Source organism: Lissotriton helveticus, chromosome 1_2 (assembly GCF_964261635.1).
Source record: "Lissotriton helveticus chromosome 1_2, aLisHel1.1, whole genome shotgun sequence".
NCBI lineage: Eukaryota > Metazoa > Chordata > Amphibia > Caudata > Salamandridae > Lissotriton > Lissotriton helveticus.
In genome coordinates, this window is record NC_136058.1 from 263,415,462 (window position 1) to 263,425,937 (window position 10,476).

General features: G+C 49.2%; 1 long non-coding RNA gene across 2 annotated transcripts in view; it reads right to left on the minus strand.

Annotated features, from left to right (window-relative positions):
* LOC144807847 (uncharacterized) overlaps window positions 1-10,160 on the minus strand; it is a 34,688-nt gene extending 24,528 nt beyond the window's left edge. The window contains exons 1-2 of one of the 2 annotated variants that reach the window (XR_013606472.1): window positions 10,050-10,160; window positions 9,848-9,939 (exon numbers count right to left, since the gene is read on the minus strand). This is a non-coding gene — a long non-coding RNA (uncharacterized LOC144807847). Of the gene's footprint in view, window positions 1-9,847; window positions 9,940-10,032 lie in introns of both variants that reach the window. The other variant, XR_013606471.1, reaches the window with a different exon arrangement.
* Between the last annotated feature and the right edge of the window lie 316 nt (window positions 10,161-10,476).

A 10,476-nucleotide genomic window follows, 5' to 3' on the forward strand; every position in this document is an offset into this window, starting at 1 on the left:
TTTTGCATTCTTACAACTCGAGTTTTGATGAACGGTTAACGTTATTTGGGGAGGCTATTACAATTTGGGAGCATAAGCATTTACAGTTTGACTGCCAGCGCATATAACTGCACATGGAGAGTCTTTGAGCATGGCACCAAGCACTTACTGTTGCCTGGCAGTGTGTAGAAGTGCAAGTAAAGAGTTTCCAAGGACGTTGGCGGCTGTTTCACAGAAGTGTGATGGTGACGTTTTCGTCATTATTGTTGCGTCTCTTGATCAGGAGCACCAAACTGCTACCCATACAACACGAAGCAGAAGGCAGACAACATGCGAAAGCTCTGGGTGCACTGGCACATACGGAATCTGCCTCTCTTTACACGCGAAGCACAATAGATTCTTAGATTCTGTCACGGGTTTAGGTGGGGGAACTAGGCCTAACTATTATTGTGGGGAAATGACCGGGACAACCACACAGTAGCTCGGTCCGTGTCGTCAACCACGAGCTCTGATGTCACCCTTTATTTATACCTCTTGGTCCATGCCCGGCCCAAGAGGGTGAATATGCAACAAAGTATAGGCAGGGCCGGGTGGCTCACTACAACCCTCCTTATCCATCGACTTCAAACAACAAACTAAAACAACAAACCAACATAAAAACTTCAACATAATAAAGTCAAAGAAAGAGTTCAAAGTGTCCTTCTTCTGGATTGTATTCAGAATTCCTCAGCATAGAAAGTCCTTCAACTTTATGCTTGGTCGGGGATTGTTTCTCAGTCCATAAGGTCTCCATCTTTGGGAGCTGACCTCTCCTGGCTGCGAGATGTTTTCCTCCTCTTCTCCTGGTTCCCTTTCCTCCTCCGGGGTCCTTCGAAGGCTGTGATCACTCTCCTCCATTTCACTCGGCCCATTCTCCTGACTATCTTGTTCCGGGGTCTCCCGACCTCGAGGGGAAGGCACCATTAGCTTCTTAAATCATGATACATTTCTGGTTATCGGTTTCTCTCCTCTTCGGGCAGTCACTATTGTTCCTCACATCGCTTCTACTTCTCAGGGCTCCAATTCAAATGGCGTTCTTAACTTCCACCCCGGGTATCTGCCATTTACAATCACCTTGTCACCTCTCCTGAGTTTGACGTTCCTCGCTCTTCTCCTTTTACTGGCCTGATCGCTGGTGGCTGTTCTCTTGGCCTGGACTGTCCACTGTCCCGGGCTCCCATTCTTCACTCATGGATACCACATCCCTTACAGCATGCTTCATGATGAGATCACTTCGGGCACACCCGGTGGTGCGGCGGGGTGTTTGCCAGTAAGCTCTCAGAAACCGATGCAAGCACGTCTCAAGCTCTTCTCGTTGATCCACACCAATTCGGAGGGCTTTAGTGATCATCTGCATAAGGCGCTCCACCTCGCCGTTGGCTTGAGGCCACTGTGGAGTTATCTACCAGTGATGGATATTGTGGAGCTCCGAGTGAACATGGAATGGAGGCCCATTGTCCGTTCGTATTTCTTCGGGCATCCCCAACAGTGCAAATGTTTTCTCCAGCACCGGCTTGACTTTTTCAAATGCCGTCGACCTCACAAACTCCAAGACAGGAAATTTGGAATAGCTGTCCAGGATCACCAATGTTAGTCTCCGGTCAGGCAAAACTTCCGAAGTCCATGCCGATGAAGGTCCACGGTTTCGTGGACGGCCGCTCTCTGATGACTGGTGGAGCAGGTGCATCGCTCCCAGTAATCTGGCATTCATGACAGCTTCTCACTTTCTCCTCCACCATCCGGTCCATCCCCAGGAACCACACCTTGATGCGCAGGCGAGACTTGGGCTTTTCAAATACCTGCTGCCCTTGGTGGGCCAGGTTAATCGCTCTCCTCCACAGTTGTATGGGAACCACAATTCTCATTCCGGGAAGTATGATTACTTCGCTGCTCTCATGTTAGTTCTTCTCAGTACCTCCATACTCCCATCCGTGCTTCTCTTTTCTCCTCGGTCCGCCTACGCAGGCCATCCAAAAAATGCTTCCATGTTTGATTTCTCAACATGTCTTTTACTGCAGCTAGGCATTCATCTTCATCAGTGGTTGACTGGATTTCCTCTTCGGACAAGGCTCGGGGACAAGACTCCCCCGTGATGTACTTGATGAACGATTCTGCCCCCTCGTCCACCTCCTTTGGCTGGTCTGGGTCAAGAGTCACAGGGTGTCGCGATAGATAGTCCACCGGATTGTTAGCTCCAGGGCGATAAATTACTTCAAAGTTGTAGTGCTGAATCTGCACCGCCCATCTCTCGATCCGGAGTGGCCCATTTCTCACGGTCCCGGTAAACAGTGGAACCAACAACTTGTGGTCTGTCATGACTTTAAATTTGTGGCCACACAGATAAATGTCGAAGTGCTGACACACCCATTTTATCGCCAAGGTCTCCTTCTCAATCTGCGCATAGCGAGTCTCCACTGCTGTCAATGCCCTGCTGGCGTATGCTATCAGACTCCACTCATCCGCGCCATCTAGCTGCAAGAGTACTGTCCCCAGACCTACTGGGCTCACGTCGACCACCAGTTCCGTGGGATGTCCAGGTTTGAAATAGGCTACGGTTGCTCCCTGTAGTAATGCTCCTTTGATGTCCTGCAACCCCTTCGCCGCTTCACTTGTCCACTGCCACTTCACATCCTTTTTCGTGAGTGCTCTCAGCGGTTCTGACAAGGTCGCCAGATGGGGTATGAAATGGCCGCAGTAGTTTGCCATCCCGAGAAAACGTCTCTCTTCCGTTTGGTTCTGAGGGGTTGTTGCAGCTCGAATTGCTTCCACTTTTGCCGGGTCCACCTGTAGTCCGTCCTTCAAGAACCGCTACCCAAAAAATTCCACTTCGTTCACGTAGATTTGGCATTTTTCTCTATGCAGCGTCTGACCTTGCTCGACCAGCCGCTGGAGGGTAGCTCTCAGGCGCTCATGGTTTTCCTCGAGTGACTTGGAAAAAATCAACACATCATCGCTCACGTTTAAAACCCCCATGAGACCAGACAGTGCTCCCCTAATTGAGTCCTGAAACACCTCGGCCGCCGACAATACTCCGAAACTGGGCCTTTTAAATCTTCTCAATCCTACATGGGTGGAAAAAGTAGTTATGTAACAGCTAGACTCATACAGCAGCAACTGGTGATGTCCAGAATTAAGGTTCACTTTGAAAAACAATTGTGCCCTGTTGATGTCTGCCACTATCTCATCTATTGTAGGGGAGATGTGCCTTTCTCATTTGATGGCGACATTTGGAAGGCGCATGTCCACACACAACCTTATCACTCCCGGTTGCTTTGGTATTGGAGCAATCACCAACGAGGATACCCACGGGGTCGGCCCGACACCTTCTCGATTACTCCTGCCTTCTCCAACCTCTCCAACTCTGCCTCTACCACGGCGCTCTTCGGCACTCTTCGGTGCCTCAGCGCCACAAGATTGACATTCTTGACGATGTGCAGCTTTACTTTTATGCATTTGAGGCACCCCAACCCGGTGAACAACCTTTACAACGAAACTATTACAACGCACTACCATTACAACGCGGTCATTACAACGCAAACCATTACAACGCATTGCACTGGGGGGCGCTCTAGGATAGGGAATACGTTTAATTTACTATCCAACACCTTCCCTAGTGTCCACGGGGACTGGAGTTGGAATAGTAAATTAAACTATTCACTATCCAGCACCCCAAAGCGCTATGCGTTGTAATGGATTGCGATGTAAAAACCGTGTTGTAAAGGCAGGCGTTGTAATAGCCTGCGTTGTAACGTCATACATCCCCCCAACCCTTCTAAGAGGCTAGAAAACTCATCCATGATCCTTTCTGCATGAGATTGATGTATCTGCACTGAGTGGCAGCCCAGTAGCGTCCCTGCACTGTCCTTGGTCACATAAAATCTGGTCATAGCTGACCTGCTACCATGAGTGACCTCTACTTCAATCATGCTTTGCAATGGGATAGGGGTATATCCTCATGGGTGAAAATCCTCGCCTTCGTGGATTGAAGTGGTGGCTTGGGATTGAGTTGTTCATATTGCTCGGTGTTAGATCTGGGGGTCTCTAGTTGGCAGAGGTAGGTACCAATGTCCAAATAGGAACCCTTGCTTCTAGTCAGGGTAAAGAGGATACACTCTTTAGATATTCCCTGCTCACCCCCTTGGTAGCTTGGCATGAGCAGTCAGGCTTATCAAAGGCAATGTGTAAAGTATGTGTACCAACACTCACAGTAACACAGTGATAATACCACAAATGGGCTCCACACCAGTTTAGAAAAATAGAAGTATTTAATGTAAAGTAAACAAGACCAAAATGACAAAAATCCAACATACACCGTTCAAGAATATGGTTTCAAAAGAGTTCTTAAGGTTGCGTTAAAATAATCCACAGTTGTGTCACGTTTTAGCCAAAAGTACCTTTAGATGCGTCAAAAGTTCCAAGTGAAAGCTGCAGCGTTGAAAAACAAGCGAAGCATCACTCCTGAGACCCTGGGGAGGGGATAAGACAACCCAGCTGGATGCAGCGGGCGTGTTGCGACGAATCTGGTCTGTATGGGGAGGGAGGCGATACCTTGTATGGATTCCGGTGCACAGGTTTCGTAGGAAGCGTCTCGCAAAAGGTACGGTGCGACGATCTTCGGGACGGCGGCGATCTCAGGTGCGGTGGCGATGCGAGGCGCAGCGTCGATCTTCTCCTCTCGCGGCCCATTGATGCGATGGCTCTGCGACGACACTCGCAGCAATGTGATGCGGTCCGCAGGCAAGCGGTGCGACTATCTCACCCAGTGATGACAGGCTCTGAGACGATACTCTCAGCGATGGTACTGCTCTCGAACCGGAGCGATGCGTTCTGCAAGCGAAGGATGCGTCGGTTCTTGCAGTGGCAGGAGGGCTTTGAGCCCGGTCTGAACCAGTTCTGGGTGTTCCTTGAGCACTTTGTTTTCCTGGCCTCTCCTTTCCTTTCAGAGAAAGGGGCAGGGTCGTCAGCCGCCCAGCAGGAGGTGGAGCCAGCATTGTGGAAGGCAGGCACAGCCCTATTCAGGCCCAGGTGCTACCCCCTCCCACCACTCTAGATGGAGATGGAGCTATTCAGCCCAGGGAAGGCCCACTACGCCTCTGGGAGCCACCCAGCCCCTGCTACTCACAAACCAGACAGCAATTCACAAACAGGCCAAGGCACACAGAGAGGTCAGACAAGAGAACAGCAACTTTCTAAAACTGCTGTTCTCAAACACAGGATTTAAAAAACACCTTTCCTAAAAGATGTGTTATTAAATTCTGAGTTCAGGGTTACAAGACTTTTATGTCCTATCTTGCTCCAATGGGAATATATGCAGGTAACCACTGTAGCCAGCATTCCCCATGATAGCCTATGGGTAAGATAGCCTTACAATGGTGAAAAACGAAAATGGCTGTAATTCCCTACCAGAGCATGTCACCTGCACTAGTACATGCTCTGCCTTTCCCATACACTGCACCCTGCCCAAGGGGTTACCTTGGGCATTCCATAGGGGTGACCAATGTGTACAGAAAGGAAAGGGTTAGGCCTGGTCAGTGTGGACACTGGCCAGGTTGACAGGGCAGTCCACAGACTGCACACAGGCACTGCGGTGGCCGGCCTGAGACGCCAGTTTAGGGCTACTCATGTGGGTGGCACAATCAGTGCTGCAGGCCCACTAGTTGTATTTGAATCACCAGCCCTGGCACACTTAGTGCACTTTACTAGGGACTTCTTGGTGATACAAATATGCCAATCATGGATAACCAATTACACATACAATTTACTCAGGGAGCACTTGCACTTTGACACTGATCAGCAGTGGCAAAGTGCCCAAAGCATCTAAACCAGCAAAAACGAAATCCAGCACAGCATCAAAAATACAGGAGGTAGAGAGGTAGAGGCAAAAAGGCAGGGGAAACCACGCCAAAGGTGCCAGGTCTAACACTCGGCGTCTGGGATATTTACTGACGCTGCAGTATCTATCAGTGCCGTAGCATTGTTGTGTCTTATGCATATCTGGCACATGGGCGGTGGTCGTTTCCTGGAATTTCTCCTCCCTGTGTAGGATATCACAAACACGTAATCTTTCTCATCGTCCTACGTTATTCTCATGTGCTGGAATCAACTTTCCCCTTCATCTGCGACCTCCGCCGTGCGTACCTCTTGCCTGTGCTGCCCAAACTTCGTCGCCTTGCTGCCTGGACCCTGCATTCTCATCGCGCCCATACACACCTTCGCAAAATGTCAGAATTTTCCACATTTGAAAAACGCCTGCCCTTGAGCCAGACATCCTAGAGGGGGGTGATTCTCCAGTCCGCACTTTCCACATCTTTGACCACTCGTGCACCCTGCCGTACCTCCCCCGTCTCTCCTGGGCCCTTTCCTAATAGCGTCCACTTTTTCCTCATTGACTACTGCTGTGAGGCCTTGCATGCTTCCTCCCGATCTTCTCGCCAGCACTGACTCCATCTCTCCCGCTCGTGCATCGGACAGTTCATGAGACCTTCCCAGGATTGGAATGTCATCTAATGATATTCCCGACTGTCGAAGAAATACTTTTCTCAAATCTGACGACTTGCTGCCCTGGATGAGTTGAGCCCTGATTTCTAGCTGTTTATCAATGCCTGCGCACAAACTGGTCCGCCCATGCAGCTGCGCATGGAACATGTCAACTGACTCCTCCTCTCTTTGTTTAGCCTGGCATAGTTTAAAATGTTCGAAGTCAGGGTTGACTTGCGGGTCAAAGTGGCAGTCCAATGCTCTTATCGTAGTCATTCCTGTCGTCGGTGTTAGGTAGGTCAAGTAATAGTTTGTGTAGTTCATTCCAGCCCATGTGTAGCATGGTAGACCTCTTGATGGCATTATTAATCTCTCTCTCACTGCTATAAAATAGTTTTCCAATTGACCAATCCATTTGCGCCACCGTGGCGCCGTTGTAGCTGGACCAGCCACTGGCGGTAGCACAGTCAATGCGTTGCATGGGCTTTTTTCTGCAGCCGCTTGACCCCCTGCCTCTGCCTGCTGTGACATCGCACCTAGTGCCCTTGTGACCTCTTGCAGTAGTGCTCCTGATCTTCCGTGTGCTTTGTGTTGCAGGGTATGGGTATGGCCAGCTATATCTCCTCACGCTGTGGTGCCCACTTTATTCCTGCCACCTCTCTTGGGGGGTCCACACTCCTCCTTTACTGTAGTCCTGCACACCCCTCACATGGTGTGTCTTCACTCCTACAGAGCTTCTTGATGCCCCCTCTTGTAGCACTCCTGTATGCTGTGCTCGAGTGCCATCCACGCGCGCTGTGTACCACGTGTTCCTCACACTTGCTGGGCCTGCTTTTTCATGTGCTGATTTGAATTTTTGTATATAGGACCCCGCAGTTGTGGCTTGCCTGGTGTTACTGACATGGAGCGTGGGGCTCGGCCACTGCTCTCCTGCTGCCCCACCGTCAGCCTTCTCACTCACCATCTTTCTCCCTGATGCTCCTTACTGCCGGCGCTGTCGCAAACTCACCCTCTGCACACGGATACGATTTTCCGCTCCTCAGCGACGTCCACGCACTCAGGTCTTCTGCCCCTTGAAAGTGTCTCTCTACCTTCTTCGTGACGTGCCGTTGACCTCCAGCGCCACGCTCCGGTATGTCACACCCCAGGGGTGCAGTGTGCCCTGTTAATCATGCTGTGGCGGTCCTACCGCATCGACGTCGCCAATGTAGCGGGGCAGGGGGGTGGAAACTAGGCCTAACTATTATTGCAGGGAAATGACCGGGACAACCACACAGTAGCTCCGTCCGTGGCGTCAGCCACAAGCACTGACGTCACCCTTTATTTAAACCTCCCGGTCTGCGCCCGGCCCAGGAGGGCGTAGCTAGGGCTTGTGGCGCCCGGGGCTATCCTTCAGATTGCCGCCCCCTTGGAGGGTGCCGGGGGAAAAAGAACGGCGAGCACCTGAAAGAGGTCCGAGAGACACGTAGTATCGCCGCTAATGGTTACCTCGATCATGCAAGTTACATGCACATACATGACACGGTCCAAGGCTAGACAGTCCCCATCCCCAAAATAGTGCCGCTTGGGGCGAACCGCCCCCACCTAGCTACGTCGCTGAAGGAATAGCAGAAGGAAACCTAAAACTTACATCAGTTCTACCTACCCTGTTTGTGACATCTCACTCATAACATTACAGCTTAGATTTCAATGAAAACCGACGGAAACCCCTGACCTTTACGTTTTGCTGAAGTCCCATTTGCCTACGACTCCAATCCAATGGAGACCTTTGTGCTTTAGAGTTCAGTGGAAACCTGTTGGTCTAAGATTTTGATGAAGACCCCCTTACCTTAGATTCCAAAGCAGCAACAACGAAGAGAAACAAAACACAAGGAGGACAGGCAGAAGTGATTTTTTTTTAAGACTGTCAAAGCTGAACTCTTTTTCTCGCAACTTTCCGTTTTTGTGTACCTGGTGGAATGGAATCGGTGTACAGGAGCTGAGACCAGCCTCTAGGGAGCCCAGGTTGACTGTCTTGGGAAAATCGCCAGTCTGCCAATGTGCCCTGGGGGAAAGAAGCCCGGCAGAGAAGAGTGTGTAGTTTGGAGGAAATAGATTCACTTTACCATAGTTCTTTTTGAGCCCGATCTTAATTCAACACAGAAAAATGTTGCTGTTCGCCATGAGAAATAATCCTAAATTGAATTGTGATTAGAGGGATCAACGGATCTTCTATTGGACACCAGAAATAATGTACAGTTATCGTGTTGGTCGGAAGGACATGAAAAAGAATTTTTTCAAAAAACCAAGACTTCATTTGTGTATTCATACCTTATGCAAATGTATCATCCAGAGGAGTCAGGAAGAAGTGCCGTGCGTGATACATAGCTGCCAAGGTTTCAAATTGCTATGTGTGACATTTTCATAATTTCAGAGTAATTATGAGTGACATTTTAATAACTATGAGTGACACTTTCTGGTGCGCAAAAATAAGCAATGAAGACGAAGCAAACATATAACTATCAAAAATTGCACTCCTTTGAGCAACGAGAAAGTCTAGGAAGATCTTAAAACTGCAGCAAAGCACCAGAAATGGAACAGAACTAACCTATTAAAAGCAGTAACTCACAGCTAATCCTCTAAAATAGTTTTGCGAATATACATTGTACATGTTCTATAGCAGAAACTGTCAGAAGACAAAACTCTGAGCTCGCTTCAGCACTCCATTATTCACCTGGGTTACCTTGACCTTTTTTCTTGATGCATGAAAACTCCTGGCCTATCCCTGTCCATTTTAACCCCATTCATAACTTACCTAGGGTCACAGGCTGGTAGCAAGCATGCAATAAGTGCAGAGTGAGCAAGAAGCCCGCCGATATGGGATAAAAATCTAGAGAAATAAACGAAGAAATACAATTCCAACAGCACTTCCGGACTAAGATTTAATTATGGATGGGGACCCGTTTTCAGCATGAAGCAGATCCAAAAACTTAGCCTGTAATTGATTTTTTGTAAGCGATCTTAGAGAAGGCATTGTAATATTTCGTAGTTACAAATAGAGAAAGACATAAATTATTCTGAGCATTTCTACACAAGGTGTTCACTAATAACACTAGCTCATACGGTATAAACCAGCAGTGAATGACAAAACTACAAGCGATACCCCACAAAGGGATATGAGAAAGCTCAAACAGTATGTAATAGTAAAACAATAAATTGGTATGTGCACAAATTGACATCCAACGGTACACAAAACTCCCGAAGCTGTCGGAAACATCGAAGATGCAATAAATAAGCCACCCCCAAACAGATTAAACATTCCTCAGCTAAAGTGCAGAATACCAAATAAACAAGTGAGCTAAATGTTACTCACTGACTCGTCCCCCGCCAGGCCGCATTTTGCGCCTGTGATCATCACCACGATGTCATGTTTCTGATACGCAGTGTGGCTCAGTGTCCTCCTGTCTGAGAGTGAGAAATTAATTAGTCACTCGATCTGGCCTAAGGGGGGTGGGGGGGGGTTTATTGCGCAGTCAGCAGCGCAAGGCACCGAGTTACCCGACTCTCAGATTGACCTCGAAAGTCCTCCACTCCGCTCACATTCGGATTATTAATCCCGGGCCCCCCACTGCCAGTAGCAACAACTGCTGAGCGCAGGCCCCGCTCCCCGGTCACGTGGTGCTTGTGTGAAAAGCGCGCAGCGCCAGCGGGCCTCAGAAAATATGCAGAGAGGCTGCTGGGCAAATTTTAAACACAGGACCGCCCCTAAAATAGTGCCGCCTGGGGCGGACCGCCCCTAAAATAGTGCCGCCTGGGGCGGACCGCCCCCTCCGCCCCCCCCCTAGCTACGCATTGTGCAACAAAGTACAGGCAGGGCCGGGTAGCTCACTACAGATTCCAGAAACACGGCGTGCAGATAATTTTCAAAGTGAAAGAGAATGAGAACCTATTTTAGCTGCGGATTGCGGTGATTTTCACATCTCTCTTTATTTATTGTATGTG